The 15,440-nt window shown below is 40.7% G+C and overlaps 1 pseudogene; it reads right to left on the reverse strand.

The window, feature by feature from the left end:
- Positions 1 to 1,553: 1,553 nt before the first annotated feature.
- LOC121452760 lies at positions 1,554 to 14,137 on the reverse strand (annotated as a pseudogene).
- Positions 14,138 to 15,440: the final 1,303 nt, after the last annotated feature.

Genomic DNA, 15,440 nt, shown 5'->3' on the forward strand with positions numbered 1-15,440 from the left:
GGGCTGTAACCCGCCTGGCAGTTCAATAATTCCAGGGTCCCGGAGAGGCACTATCTGGAAGATAATGGGCGAGAGAGAGGAAGGAGGCCATGCTAGGTTTGTCAGAGCCTCCGTTTATTAGAGACAGGGTTACAGCTTATATAGGATAAGGAATTGGGCGGGGGCACAGGGGCCTGGACTCTTGCCACGTGGTTCACGTTGGTCACATAGGCCAGGAGGTTACATTCGGTCAGGTCACAAAGGCCAGGAAGTCACGAGTTGACACACCTAGTTCTCTAGATAGTTTGGAATGTGGGGTGGGTTCCGCTAACAGATAGCTCTCTATTAACAGATAATTGGGTGTGGGGTAGGCTCTGTCAATAGAACAATTCTCAATACAATTGGAAAGTGGGGTTCTCTGCAGACTCCCCAGGGCGATGGTTCCTGTAATAATTTTGGGGGGGAAACAGCTCCTGACAAGCATCCACACGGGGAAGCTCTCAACCTCTTTACCTCCAGCTGCAAGGGCTCTGATGCTTCTCAACTCCATGGGCACCTGAGCATTGTGCACAGATCTTTCCCCTATATACACATTCACAAAATTAAAAATTAAAAAAATAACTGGGGACATCGCCTTGGGCTCCAGGGAGCCACTCTAGGTTCAAGTCTCTTGCCAACTCTAAGGTGACTCCCTTAACTAAGAATTGTGCTTCCGTGCTCCCCTATCCAACCTTCCTTTATCCCAATCCTCCTTTTTCCCCAAGTTCCCCCCATCCTCCCCTTCTCACTTTTCTTTCCCCATCTCCCCTAACCCCCATTCCACCCCACCCCCAAGATCCCAATTTTCTCCCTGGCAATTTTGTCTACTTCCCATAGCCAATAGGATAACTATATGTTTTTCCTTGGGTTCACTTTCTTATTTAGCTTCTTTAGGTTCAGCAATTTTATACTCCGTGACCCTTATTTATGGCTAGAAACCAATTATGAGTGAGTACATCCCATGTTCATCTTTTTGGGTCTGGGTTACCTCACTCAGGATAGTGTTTTCTATTTCCATTCAATTGCATGCAAAATTCGAGAAGTCATCCAAGGCCAGCAGGACTGTGACTGAAAAAGCACGGGATAAAACTGGACTCTCTGAGCATGGCGAACAATGAGGGCTGATGAGAAGCCAAGGACAATGGCTCGGGGTTTTGATCCTACTATATGTTCTGGCTTTGTAGGAGCCTAGCCAGTTTGGATGTTCACATTCCTAGACATGGACGGAGGGGGGAGGACCTTGGACTTTCCACAGGGCAGGGAACCCTGACTGTTCTTTGGACTGGAGAGGGAGGGAGAGAGGAGTGGGGGGAGGGGGAGAACGGTGGGAGGAGGGGGAGGGAAATGGGAGGCTGGGGGGAGGCGGAAACTTTTTTCTTTTTTTTTCCTTTTCTCAATAAAAAAATTAAAAAAATATACAAAATTGCCATTTTTCTCTTTCCTTTCCTTTTGTGTTTTGTTTTATTTTGACAGCTTGTAGGAACTTTATTTTCTTTCCACCTTTTCCCCCTTTGCTCAGGTGTTTCCAGAGGAGCTCAAGTCCACTCAGTGGTAGTTCCAACCCATCTGGTGGCCCCTGCCTTGGAAGCTGCTGATCAATCTTCAGTGGCTTTCTGGGTGCTCCAGACTTCAGTAGGAAACTACAGACATCACTGGCACCCTCTCAGACCAGTCTACCCCTTCTGGCAGAGCAGCAGTGAACTCAGGAGCTAGCACAGTCTGTCTATTCACCCTGGAATTCCTCCTTGGTCACAGTCTCCCAGCAGCAGGCTGTTTCTTCTTCCCAGTCTCTGTGAAAGTAAAGATCAGGCATAACTTCCTATGGGAGCTCTCTGGAAATAGTACAATTCATGCAGAGACCTTCCTGGGTCTGTATCCTCCACATCAGACCCACTGAGTGAGCTCCCTTGTTGTTGCATGGGATGGCGATGTCCACGCAGCACAGGGGAGAGTCTGTTACACAGGGCAATGGTGCGCAGGTTGATGTAAGATTCCTCTGTGAGGGGATGGTGGTCAGCCTCAGGATAAGTCACTACTTGAAACCACGGTTCCCTGAAGGCTGCTTGGATTTGGTTAGTAAAGGTTCCAGGCCTGAGTTGGTGCCAACTAAACCAGTTCCTGCAGCGAGGTATTTGAGGACACTCTTCCTCGTCCGTTTGCAGAACAGCAAAGGCTCCGGACCTTGTGTTAAGTTTCCCTTTAAGTTACGCTGGCAATGAAGAACAATGCCATATGGACCCATCTCAGGGCAGCAGGGGAAAAGTTCACCAATTCTTATTAACTCTTTTCTATGTACTAGCAAATGCAGTGACTCTTGGAACATACAAGTTACACTCCTTATGGGATTGTCATGAAGTGTTCAGTTTGCCAGTCACTGGAAATCATGGCAGGTAGAGGGGAAAGAAAGCATTAGTATTGATGATTATCTTACAGAAGCTAAAACCATTTTAGCCTATTCCGCCACAGCGTGGTTCATTATTTTATGACAGAACGTGTCAAGTATAAAATGGAACAGTAAAACATAAATGTCTTAAAATGTCTTTTATTAAAATTACAAGATAGTGACTGAAAACTGCACTTCTCTCACTGTGAATCCGATAGGACAAACTGAATATGAAATTCTTTGGAAAATGAGATCCCTAATTGTTCTCCTTAGATGGACTTAGCATGTGTGAGAGACACAAATGGTCATTTAAGTTCTTCAAGATTCTTATTCATTAATATGTATTATACATATTGACACAACACTAACTGGACAATTATGAGTTATATATTTTATCTTGTTCTATACTGCGTATTATTTTACCAACAAATATTCCTGTTTGGGAGTCACAAATGCAGAACCTCACACCCTTGAAGAAAATGGAATCTCTCTCCCTCTCTCAGAAGCAATCAGCTGTCAAATGGCATTTCATCTAGAAGTGGGAGCTCATGCCCCACCCCAGTCAAGGCTTGAGGGCAGTTTGGCTTGCTCTTGTGGAGATCTTGAGTAGAGAGCAACAGCTATCCATTGCTAGGTCCTTGGAGCAGCTGTTCTTTTTTTATTGATATCTATTGAGCTCTACATTTTTTCTCTGCTCCCCTCCCTGTCTCTCCCCTCCTTCCTTCAACCCTCCCCCAAGTTCTCCATAGAGCAGCTCTTCTTTCATGTTCCGAGGATGTTATTTTGCCCAGGTCCTCCCTGCTCTCCTTTTCCATGATGGTCCCCGATGAGACTCACTTTTATAGACAAAAAAAGCACAGAGTATTTGACCCAGCAGAAACATCCAAGAACAGAAAGTGTTTCTATGCCCCTCGATCTAAGACAGGATTGCTTGTTATCATTATTCTTAAGCCCATAGCCATGGTCAGTAGTGTGAACTCCCTTCCATAAGGTTTTTTTTGGATTACAGGCAATGGCATAAGGCAGGAGCGTAGAGTAAGCCGAGGGGCTGTAGACCTGAGCCTTAGGCTGCTGTTGTGACTGCTGGTGGCACACTGAAAACTGTCCCATCCAGATGAAGCTCAGGTTGGAACATGAGACATGGGCACAGAAAAATATAAAGATACATGTTTATCTTACTGTAGAGACATAGCGAAGTGAAACATCAAAATATAGATACATTAGAGTTACCTCTAGGTAGTTAAGTACATTTATATTTATTTTGATTTTCCCATTTATTAAATATAAAGTTTAAAATGGGAAATGCCACTTGAAATAACCAAGTGTTTCTCTTGCTGGTGGCCTTATACCAAACTACTGGCTTTTAAAAATCATTTTGTTGTGAGATACATGTAAATATTTTATGCTAATAATTTAATAGAAAGGATGTAGTAAGTTTAGGACTCTGTGAACATATGTGGGCTTTTATCTTTCAAACAGTCTACAAAGGCTCCAATTTTACTCCCTTCAGTTTATATCTTTTTTTCTTTCCTCTCAAATGGAACAGTGTCAGAAATACATCAACAAGGGCTGATTCTAGACAGACCCTGATTTAAATATTGCTGCCTTAAAGCAGATATCTGTGACTGTACAGTCAATGAATGTACAAAACAGATCGCGAAGGGCTGTGGAGTTTGTGTCCATTTGTGACACGGACACAGACTCACAACTTCATTCTTCTTAGGCCTCTTTTCTGGCAAATGAAACTTATTCAACAAGGTGTGGGAATAGTTATTTAAAGAAAAGACGTGTGATCTGCAAGATACTCGGCATACAGGTAGATAATTCACAGTCAAAACTGGTAACCCGAGTTTAATATCCAGAACATTTGTCATAGAAGAATTTTTCAGGTCTTCCTCCAACTTCTATATACTCATCCTTTTTCATGTGCAAGTACACGCACACACCAAAAGTACATGTTTAAAATAGCATTATAAATATATGCTGGTCATCCAAGGGTTGCTTTTATAGAAATTCATCCAAACACTTGCAAAATGATTCCTGAAAATGATATAATTATCTCGGGGAATAAACTACTAAAATCCATGTTCTTTAAGAAATCTGAGCTAAACAATCCTGGGGACTTCCTTTCTAGTTTTATACTTTTGTGTTTACTAACAGTAGGTGAACCACAGAGTTAAAATTCCTGTTCAAATGAACCACAGAGGATGAGGATGGCCTAATTTCTATTCCTACTCAATTACATTGTCATAATTCAATCATAGATTCAAGCTTTTTTCTCCATTCATTTCCCAATAGACACAAACATTTCTCTTTAGATACTTAAGCCTAACATAGAATTTCTTACCTTTTTTAAGTTATTATTTCTTTCCTTAAAACTTCTATTATAACTTAAATTATTAATTTCCTTAATTCAGTTTTTATCCTCCCCCTCTCCCCTTTACTTTATATTTTCCCAGTGCTCTTTCACAAACTTTGGTAAACAATACTTTTTTATAAAGTCACTAGTTTCCTTTGGTTTATTTTAAAACATTCATTTACTTATTTTTTAGAATTTGGATATGCACGGGTGTTTGCGAAAAGAGGTAGCTAATCAAACTGATTACCAGAAGTTGGGGCCAAGTAGCGGCTGCTAATTGAATTCAGGTTCTGTTTAATCCTTAGCGTGTGATCAGGTAGGGGTCAGGTAATGCTTGTTAATTTTTGAAAGTTTCAAGTTGCTTCCTTGAGAGCCTGATTTCTGCTCCAGTTACTCAACTTCTTGCCTACTATTTAGGGCAAATATGAGACTCAAGGAAGCAGTAACCATGAGGATTTTAAGTCATGATGGCAAGGATGCTGTAATAGCAATGTGAGAGAAAGCATCCACGAAGCGGATGAGGAGTCAAAGAATCATCTTGGTGACTCACAGGAGGAGCAGGGCTGCGAGAGCCAACCAGTAGTCAGGGAATCTAGGTACCAACTCAATTACCACAAATTAAATAAGAAATTGTTTTTCTACCCCTAAGGAAAAAGGCCAGAATTAAGGTTGAATAATAAATTAAACACTAATTTCTCAAAGCCTGTCAAATTAACAAAAAGTAAAAAACGAATGAATTAGGAGGTTTCTCTAGTTTGCAGTCCTGTGCTTTGCTGGCAGTCTATTGTGCAAATACAAAGGCCTATGATATTTAATGGGCTTAGAGCTGCCTGTAAAGTAGGTTGACATAGAGCTAACGGGAGAGAAGACAGTGGTATAAAAATGTCAGAGACAGAAATAAGTATGTCCCTTAAAAATTAGGAACGATTTATACATCATAGCTGTTTTACTGGGCAATACTCAATAAGATGACTTGATTATTTTAAGTCATATGAGTACATTCGATGAGTTGACTAGAACTCTGAAAATCAGCTAGATTCACTGTAAGACCTTGAACTACCATTCTAATTTCTTTTTAAGATTTTTTATAACTAAATAACAGTGGCTGTCTTATACTGTTTTTCTATAAAAATAATTTATAATATTGCTACATTTAAGAGTTATTTTTTAAGTGTCTATGGAAATACATAAAGGTTTCTTTTCTGTTAAAATGACACATGATGTATATATATATATATGTATGTATGTATACATATATATATATGTGTATATATCCATATATAATCAAAGAAAAAGAGGCTATGAACTTGAGAGGGAGTAAGGGGTTGGAGGAAGAGCAGATGGGGGTTTTGGAGGAAGAGGACATGGGAGGGTTTGGAGAAAGGAAAAAAGGGAAGCACGGTGCAATTAGATTTTAATTCAATTGCTAAAAACTAAGACAAAATGAAGATTAGTGTGAACTTAGAGACAGGTGCAGCAATTCTACTGTTCAGATGACAAATGATTACATATCTGTGTTCATCAAACTCCTTTACATAAAAATGACCCTGGATGCACCAGTAGTCTTAGGGATGATCATGGAGTCAGGGTACCTTGTTGCCTCAACCCTTTCATGGGTCTGCGCTCAGGAAAGAGTGTGGTAAAGAGGCCGTGACTGTGCACTGTCTTCTCAGCACGTCCTCAAACGTTAGCTAGGTTCTTTTCAGTAACTGATAGTTTGCTAAGATACTTTATGTTTTCTGAATATAAATGGGGCAACAGTGAGTAACTATTTTGTTGAATATCCTTGTTTTTAAAGATGAAAAGCAAGTACTCACTCCTCATTCTCAGGACAGAATGCCCCAGAGACGTGTGGTAGAAAATAGGAAAGTTCTTTAGAAATAGGAAGTTTAGAAATCATTTTACTGGTTCCTCATGCTCTATGGACTTTAACATGAAAAATTCTTAAATCCCCATCAGAAATTTGCAGTTTGTGTGTGCTCTGCTCATTCATGCTATTTGTGATCTTGGCATAATCTACAGCCATTGGAGAAATGATCTGCGAGGAACTGCCTAGATCAGGCTGCCCTGTACGTATGAATATGGGTTACTTTAGGGTGGGTAGACCCATCCACTTTGGGTGTCCCCGTTCCTTAGGAAGGGGATCCTGAGCTGTGTAGGGGTGGAGACGTGAACCAAGCACAGGCATGCGTGCATCCATCCTCTGCTCTTGGCTGTGGTTGTGACTGGCTGCTTCAGCCTTTTTCCTTGACTGGGTCTCGTTTTCTTCCTAAGGTGCTTTTACCAGGCTTTGTTACGACAGTGACAGGAGGTAAAATTAAGAGAAGTTTTCATTAAAGGGGATAGAAATAAATCATTTGTGTGTGGAATGAGGCTCATCCCTTCAATATAGACAACTATGTATGTGAACGAGACTGAGCACACTAATCCCTGTCCCCGAGCTTCTGGCAGATGGTACGTGACACTTACCCTTAGTCATTCTGTCCAGGGAAAAATTGAAACCAGAGCCTGAATCGCCAACCTGCTTAGCCATCTGGTGTTTTGAGGTGAATGTTTTAAAGTCACTCATAGATAATTGATAGACCACATAGATCTATGTATTTAAGGCTGTGTGACCAGACTGACCTGAAAATGCCCTGGGTTCCACATAGCCAAGGGTTATCAAATGATTCATGTGAAATATGTGCACTCGGCCAGGCAGAGGTATGTGCAGCATTCAGATTCCTTTAACATTATTAGGCTTTGGGATGAGGTGGGGACAGAGTGTAAATAAAGTCACTCCTGAAATAAAATAGCAGTTTTATTTACAGTTATATACAGATAACTCTAAAATAATTTTACCACATTAATAAGAATTTCAATCATGCTTTCCCCACCCATCCACTGTTGTGTTAAAGCAAGAATGGAAAACCTAATAGCACACTTAAACACCTAAACCCATGGCAAAGTTTTCCAATATATTTGCAAACTTTTCCTGGGTGTTTTTCAAATTCTAGGTAACAAGTTCCTAAAGGTGGTACTTTGATAGTTGTGGTATTTGTGAGTATGTGGGCTAGTTTATTTAGATTCAAAAATGTCCCAAATTGATGTTCATTTCTATGAAAGTCTCCAACCCTCACTCACATGCCTATGATACTGGCAGGCAGCTAAGGTGGCTGATTTAGTTTGGCACTCTTTGCATCCCAAAAGTCTAGCACAGGCTTGAAGGAATGGGTCTGTCTTTGTTGGGATGCAGAACTTACAAAATTATGTACTAAATGAAACCTTCTTTGTTAGTTAATGAGTCTTTATCTGTAGTGGTTGGAAAGAATATTAACAGCATGTTTGTATGTCTATCTGTGTAGACCGAGAGAGGTAGAGTGCAAAAGAAAGGTGATCTTTTCTACATCAAATTAATTGTAGCTGTTCCTTCCATCAATATCAGGACTGGAACACACATGTTTTAATGATATATTTATTTCTGATTACTGCAATATGCCTCTATCTGAAACAGGGGACAATATGACAGAATCACACACACACACACACACACACACACACACACACACACACATTCTCTCTCTGTGTCTCTGTCTTTGTCTCTGCCTCTGTCTCTCTCTCACACACACACACAAATATTCTCTCTCTGTCTCTCTGTCTTTCTGTCTCTCTCTCTCTCTCTCTCTCTCTCTCTCTCTCTCACACACACACACACACACACACACACACAGTTGGGTTGGGGTGTCTCAGTAAGTAGAGTGCTTGCTTGCTAACTTGCACGTAGCCTTCTGGCTTAGATGCCCAGCACTAGTTATGCTGGTTGTGGTAGTGCACATCTGTTCTTTCAAGACTGTAATTAAAGGTGCAAGGATTCAAAGCAGGGTCATCCTGTGCTATATAAGGAGACTGAGGATATCCTCAACCACATGTCTCTCCAAACAAGTAGTAAAAGAAACTTTTCTAAAAAAGAAAGAAAACATATTGTCTTAAAAAAAAAAAAAACACCACGGTGGTGCTAATAAGACAGTTCCTTTCCTGGCATGTGAGTTTCTGTCCAAGGACAGCACACGGCACAAGTGACCATCTAGGCCACCCAGGTTTGTCATTTGAATACTATATTTCAGACAGACATGTTTTTTTCCTGTCACAGAAATCAAAATTATTTCCAGCTCTAAGAAAAAGTGATTAAAATTGTCTCTAAATATTTTCTCTTTTCTTCTATCCAGTGACTTGAAGCACCATGGTACACACACAGGGTGGTTTGGGGAAGGTCTCCAGTGAAGATGCCAGAGTGAAATTCTTGCATTCTCAACAGGTTCAACATCCCTGTTTGCTTGAGCTTCCAATATCCCCATGTTTGCCACAGAGACTCTCATTCCTGCCTCCATTGTTTCGGCTTTTCTTTTCTGCCTCTGAATTGTCAAGACAGAACCCTTAGAAGACCAGCTGGACGATGGTGGCGCACGCCTTTAATCCCAGCACCTGGGAGGCAGAGGCAGGTGGATCTCTGTGAGTTCGAGACCAGCCTGGTCTACAGAGCTAGTTCCAGGACAGGCTCCAAAGCCACAGAGAAACCCTGTCTTGAAAAAACAAAAACAAACAAACAAACAAAAAAGAACCCTTAGAAGAACACAGCATTATCCCATAATGGTGAAACTTTCATTAGAAATATCCATATATTTCCCCACTAGTCCTCAATATGTTAAAATTTTGAAGTTCTGGTGGATTCTACACCTTGTGTTTAAAGAATTTACCATGTGGTTCTAGAAGGTCCATTGCATAAGTGGACAAAATGATATAAAAAAATAATGACATTTTAAACACAAGTTTAGACTAATTATTACATTTTTGCGTAGTGCTAATGGTGCTAAGGAGTTTTAATTGCTGAGTATATTACTGCAGAAATGCTAATAAACACTTGGTGCAGAACATTTGTCATAGCAGAAAAAATTTAAAATAATTTGTGTTTTTCGTTGTGCTGTGGCTCACTGATTGCTCTCAGAATTCAAATAAAACATGTAATTTCAAGTTAGCTTCAGTTTTGAATCTTGTAAACATCTAATTAAGAATCAGTGAAATATTGTACTTTAACAAAATATAAATATAAAGCACCTGTTGGTCAGTTTCTGAAAGAGGTGCCTTAGAACCCTTTCAAAAGAAATGTATATCATAACTTAAAATGGGCAACACCTTTTGTAAACCTAGCTGGGAAGGTTTATGGATAGTGTAGAGGCTGTCTACATCTTCATAGCGGACAATGAGGAATACTGAGAACTCAAGAACAATCGCAGTGGGTTTTTGATCCTACTGCACGTACTGGCTTTGGGGGAGCCTAGGCAGTTTGGATGCTCACCTTATGAGACCTGGATGGAGGTGGGCGGTCCTTGGGCTTCCCACAGTTCAGGGAACCCTGATTGCTCTTTGAGCAGATGAGGGAGGGGGACTTGATCGGGGGAGGGGGAGGGAAATGGGAAGCGGTTGCGGGGAGGAGGCAGAAATCCTTAATAAATAAATAAATTAAAAAAAAGAACATACAAATACTCCCCTAAAGGACCTGGCTGCCCAGACTGCCTACCCTACAGAACCTGTCTTCCCTCAGACCCCCTACCCTGCAGAACCTGGCTGTCCTGACTGCCTACCCCACAGAACGTGGCTGCCCCAGACCCCCTAACCCCCAAAACCTGGCTTCCCTGGACTGCCTGCCCCATGGAACCTGGCTCTCCAGACTGTTTACCCCACAGAACCTGGCTTTCATTGGACAAAGGCATATATGAGGCTTAGAGTTGTCTGCTTTGACTGCGTACCAGGTTCAATCAGTTTAATTTTCTTTCAAATCACCTTTTATTATGGGAACATTTACATAAGGCCCCATGTTAATTGTACAATTTCAATAATTCTAATCAATGTGTACTACAAGGTCCTACCATGTCCTGTGGCACCTCACTGTGTCTTAGTCCCAGCCTGGATAAACCACTGCCTTCGCCTCTGTTCTAAGTTTGTGTTTCCTTCTGTGCCTGGTTGTTTGTGCTTAGTGAAATGATTTTGTTTTCTTTTTTGAATTTTTGAGACAGGGTTGCTTTGGGGCATGTCCTGGAACTAGCTCTTATAGACCAGGCTGGCCTCGAAATCACAGAAATTTGCCTGCTTCTGCCTTCCAAGCGCTGGGATTAAAGGTATGCGCCACCACCGCCTGGAAAGATGATTCTGATAGACACTGTGAAGTGAAGTCCTCCTCAATGTTTCTCTGCCATTTGTTTTCTGAAACTGGGTCTTCCCCTGAGCCTAGTGCTTCTTCTTTTCCTAACTTGGCTTGTTCTGCCTGCACCCCAACGTTGGGAAGGTAGGTGACACCACCACACGTTAGCTTTCTGTGAGTTCTGGGGACCTGAATCCAGGTCCTTAGGCTTTCATGTAACACTTTACCCAAGGATCCATCTCTTGGATCTCTGTTGTTTATGGTCACTAAAATTAAATGAGAATTTACTAATTCTGTTTGTCTAGTTCCACTAACGACATTGCTGGTTAAATGCTATTCCCCTTCCATTGTACATCTCTCCCTCCCTTCCCCCCTCCTCCTCCACTGTGTTTCCTTCCTAAAGAGAGGCTGCAATTAAAACATGATCCCTGCTACACTCCTAGACACTGTTTCATATGTTATAAGTAAAGAAGAAGGGATCCTGAACATTATAGATGTTATAGAAGACCTTCATCTCGTTCTAATTTTCTAGAAAGATGATAAGATATGGGTCCAGCGCATACCATTTGTCTATTTTGAAATGTCTCATCCCATCTGGGCAGCTACAAAAGAATATTATGGTTTGGTTTATTTACAATGAAAAGAAATTTCGTTCTCACAATTCTGGAGTGTCACAGTGCATTACTGAGGTGCCAAGGGCTTCAGCGTCTGGTGAGGGCTCGGTAACTGGTCCACAGAGAAGCATCTGCAGGAAGTTTTCTTTGGGTTGTGAATGCTTCCAGAGATTTCTACAGCATGATTGTGCTGAGATTAGGCAGGGACCTGTGCATCTGTGCATGTGTGTGTGACATAAGTGTTCAGCACTCAAATACATTTGCACACACACACTCTTTAGTGCTTTTTAGAATGATACCATTTAATTTCTGGTTATGATTTAGAGGAACAAACCCCTTTCACTTGCATCAGTACAATTGCTCCTTTTAGGGCGTACGGGAAGTCCTTGACGGATTGATTTGCTCAGTAGCTCTTTATCATGAGTGACATATGACATGAGGACACCTGACCAGATGCTGAGAACCTAAGGGTGACAAGAGTTCCATATGCCACAGGACACAGACGATACTCAAAAGGAGTCTACAGGATATTATTTTCCAGTATTAGTAATGAGATGTAAAATATGAATGTAAAGTAAAGCTTGGACATTGAGGAAACATGTAGCTATGATTTTAACGTAAATAGAAGTAAAACAAGACAAGGAAGTCCTCAGCGGAATGTGCAAATTTCAGCAGATACTCGCAGGGGTAGGAGTGGAAGAGAAACAGTGAGCATTTCAGACAGATGAGAGAGTACTGTGAAGACTGAGTGGCCGGAGCTGCCCTGTGCTCAAGGAGAGGGGGGCACTTGAGGCATCTGCCCCAGAGGAATACCTGACGGAAGCAAGCAAGGTTGCCCATGGGGGAAGGAAGCCCAGGCACATCCTGCAGGAACTATAAAGCGCTCAGTGTTCTTTTGCTTTAAATTGACAAGGGCTGCTTGTATTTGACTACTAGTGACTTTTTGGTCTTAATTGTTTAACCATATGAACATTCTAGATGGTTATGCCCATGTGGTTTTGAGAAAATACGGAATGCAACGACGAGGCTAGAAGTGAGGCGGCCTCACGAGGAGCTGTTAATGTAATCTAGTCAATGAGCTATGGTGTCCCAGACCAAGAAGCCTACAGAGCAGTCAACTTTTCCATCAAACTGGCAGTGATAAAGCTCATATTTTTGTATAGATTTAACCTTTTTAAATCTCATTTTTACCTGGAAATTTGTTATGTTTTATGACTGACAAATTCAAATTTTGAAACAAAGCAAAGATGTTACGATTTATTTTAGTTACTGACATATCCATTCAACAACATTTGAGAAGACTTTGTGGAGAGTGGAGAGGAAAAAGACAATCGACAGACATGAGCCGTGAGTTAAAAACAGGCTATTGTATAAACATTTTAGAGCAACCATGAGGAAATTGCCTCAGAACGTATTTATATTCATCCCTAAGCCAGATAAGAATGAGAATTTTGTCTTGTAAAGAAATTACAGATGTGAAGAAACACGTGAAACTTTTGCTACTAATAAAACATCAAGAGAAACAAAGTTCTGCAGGGTCCAGCTGCTGAGCAGATTGTGGGCACCGGAGAAACCCAGAAGACAGCTGGAGACAGAATTATTTGCTCAAGCTTGTTGAAGGAGCGGCGGGCTGCATTCCTGCCCAGCTCCCGCACGACTAGCTTTATACCCGAAATAACAACACACAAATTGTATTCTTTTAAACACTGCCTGGCCCATTAGTTTTAGCCTCTTGTTGGCTAACTCTCCCATCTTGATTAACCCATTTCTATTAATCTGTGTAGCACCATGAGGTGGTGGCTTACCAGGAAGATTCTTAACCTGCTTCCATCTCAGAGAGGAGAGACATGGTGTCTGCCCCACTTCCCTTCTTCCCAGCATTCTGTTCTGTCTACTCCATCCACCTATGTTCTGATCTATCAGGCCAAGCAGTTTCTTTATTAACCAATGAAAGCAACAGATAGACAGATGACCCTCCTCCATCACAAGCTGAACTATGAAGAGTGCTTATGAGATGGAAGACAGGGTTAAGGTCCTTGCCACCTTGCCTGACAACTGAAGTAAGATTCCCAGGGACCACAGGGTGGAGGGAGAGAAACCACAAGTACAAATTGACCTCTGATACCCACAAGCTCACTATGGTGTATGAAAATCTATGCACAAAATAAATCTTGAGAATGGGAATCACAAAGAAACCCCTACATGGGAAAAGTTATAGACTTGGGGACCCATAGAACTATAAGAATGATATTATGATTATTTTATCAGAGTTTTGGAAGAAGAGAAGAAAGACGACAAAATATGAAGAATGAGTGGCTTATATGTTCTCAAAGTACACAAGAAGTCGAAGCTGAATTCACTCTGAATGAATAGCAGACTGGACACAACCAGGTATTTTCTGTTAATGAACATCACAGTCTATCTTGGATGGCCAAAACAAATAAATTACTATCAAAGCAGAAATAGAAAAAAAAATGTTTCATTCAGGAGAGAAATACATGATAACAGCTGTTACCGGAAGCCGTGAAAGCCAGCCGCAGATGGCGGTTTGCAAGTGCTATTAAGAGAGCTGTCACCTCAGAAGCCATATGGCGTGAAAATATCCCCCAGCTTCAAAGAGGCATGGAGGCATGCTCCATGAATAAAAGCCATCAGAACACTGAAGTGTAGTAAGTGGCATTGTGCAGTAGAGGAATGGGTAAAGGAATTTTGTAAATTGAAAGATAAAAGCTCGACGGAATTAGGGAGCATTAGTAGAGAAGGCCAAACACAGAAAGCAACAATTGAGGTGACCAAAGTCCAAGTTCCTTTGCTTGTGGTACTGTGAAGAGGATCATCTAAGATACCTGAATCTGCAATTTAACAAAGTTTAAAAAAAAAAAAAAAACATCTTTAAGTGAGGATGGCTTGTTTGATGAATTCTAGCAAACATTTAAAGAGTGAATACTCATATGTTCATTCTGTTCTGAAACTATAAAAGGAAGGTGCCTTTTGTAACTTGTTATTATTTTGAATTTTATAATACCTCAGTGCAAAACTGAGAAAAATTTCACACACATATGCAAGTATGCATACAAATGTACAATCATCTGGCAAGTTTGTCAATATAGATTATCAAAATAGATTGAGAAGTACTTAACAAAGTATGAAAAATAAAATAATAAATATTCCCATATGTTTACTAGAACAAAACAGGGCTTATTTCAATTACTGAAGGATGGTTGAACCTAAATCTACCTGTATCATTTATCATGGTAACAGAGAAATTACAGCAGCATGTCAATCAATGTACAAACAAAATGTAAGTTTTGGGAATAAGTAAAGTTAAAAAAGAATAGAGGGGTACTTTTCCAAGCTAAAGAGAATGGTAAGAAAATCTATATCTAGTAACATATTACATGATAAAAATAAACTTGTTTTCTCACTAGGGTTGAATGCTCATCGTTTTTTTTTTCCGTACTCGGGCAATGTAGAACAAGAAATTATTTAGCAAAAAGGTAGACCAATTGGGGTGTATATGTGTGAATCATCCATTTTTATCTCCCTCATGTACTCATAACCTTTTAAAGGGTTGTATTTATATACTTCTTGGATATATGCTTCTTTTATATGCATGCATAAAATACTCAACTTACTGGGAAGAAGAAGGCTTGGGGTGGAGTAAAGCTGAATGTGATTAAAATACATTATATAAGTAATAAGTAATAAATTATAAGAAAATAAAATACTTGTGTAGTGATATCCAGATGGGTACAGCGAATAGAAACTGGCAGATGCCAAGATAGCTGAGAAGTCCACACACAGTCAGCTGTACGAAACAGAGATTCAGCAAACGCTGCTGTATTTGCCTCTGGAAGATGCCAGCTCAGAGAGCTGATGACCTCAGTGCCA

The sequence above is a fragment of the Microtus oregoni genome, unplaced genomic scaffold, assembly GCF_018167655.1.
Source record: "Microtus oregoni isolate MIOR12 unplaced genomic scaffold, Mior012 000010F_ref0000083, whole genome shotgun sequence".
Lineage (NCBI taxonomy): Eukaryota > Metazoa > Chordata > Mammalia > Rodentia > Cricetidae > Microtus > Microtus oregoni.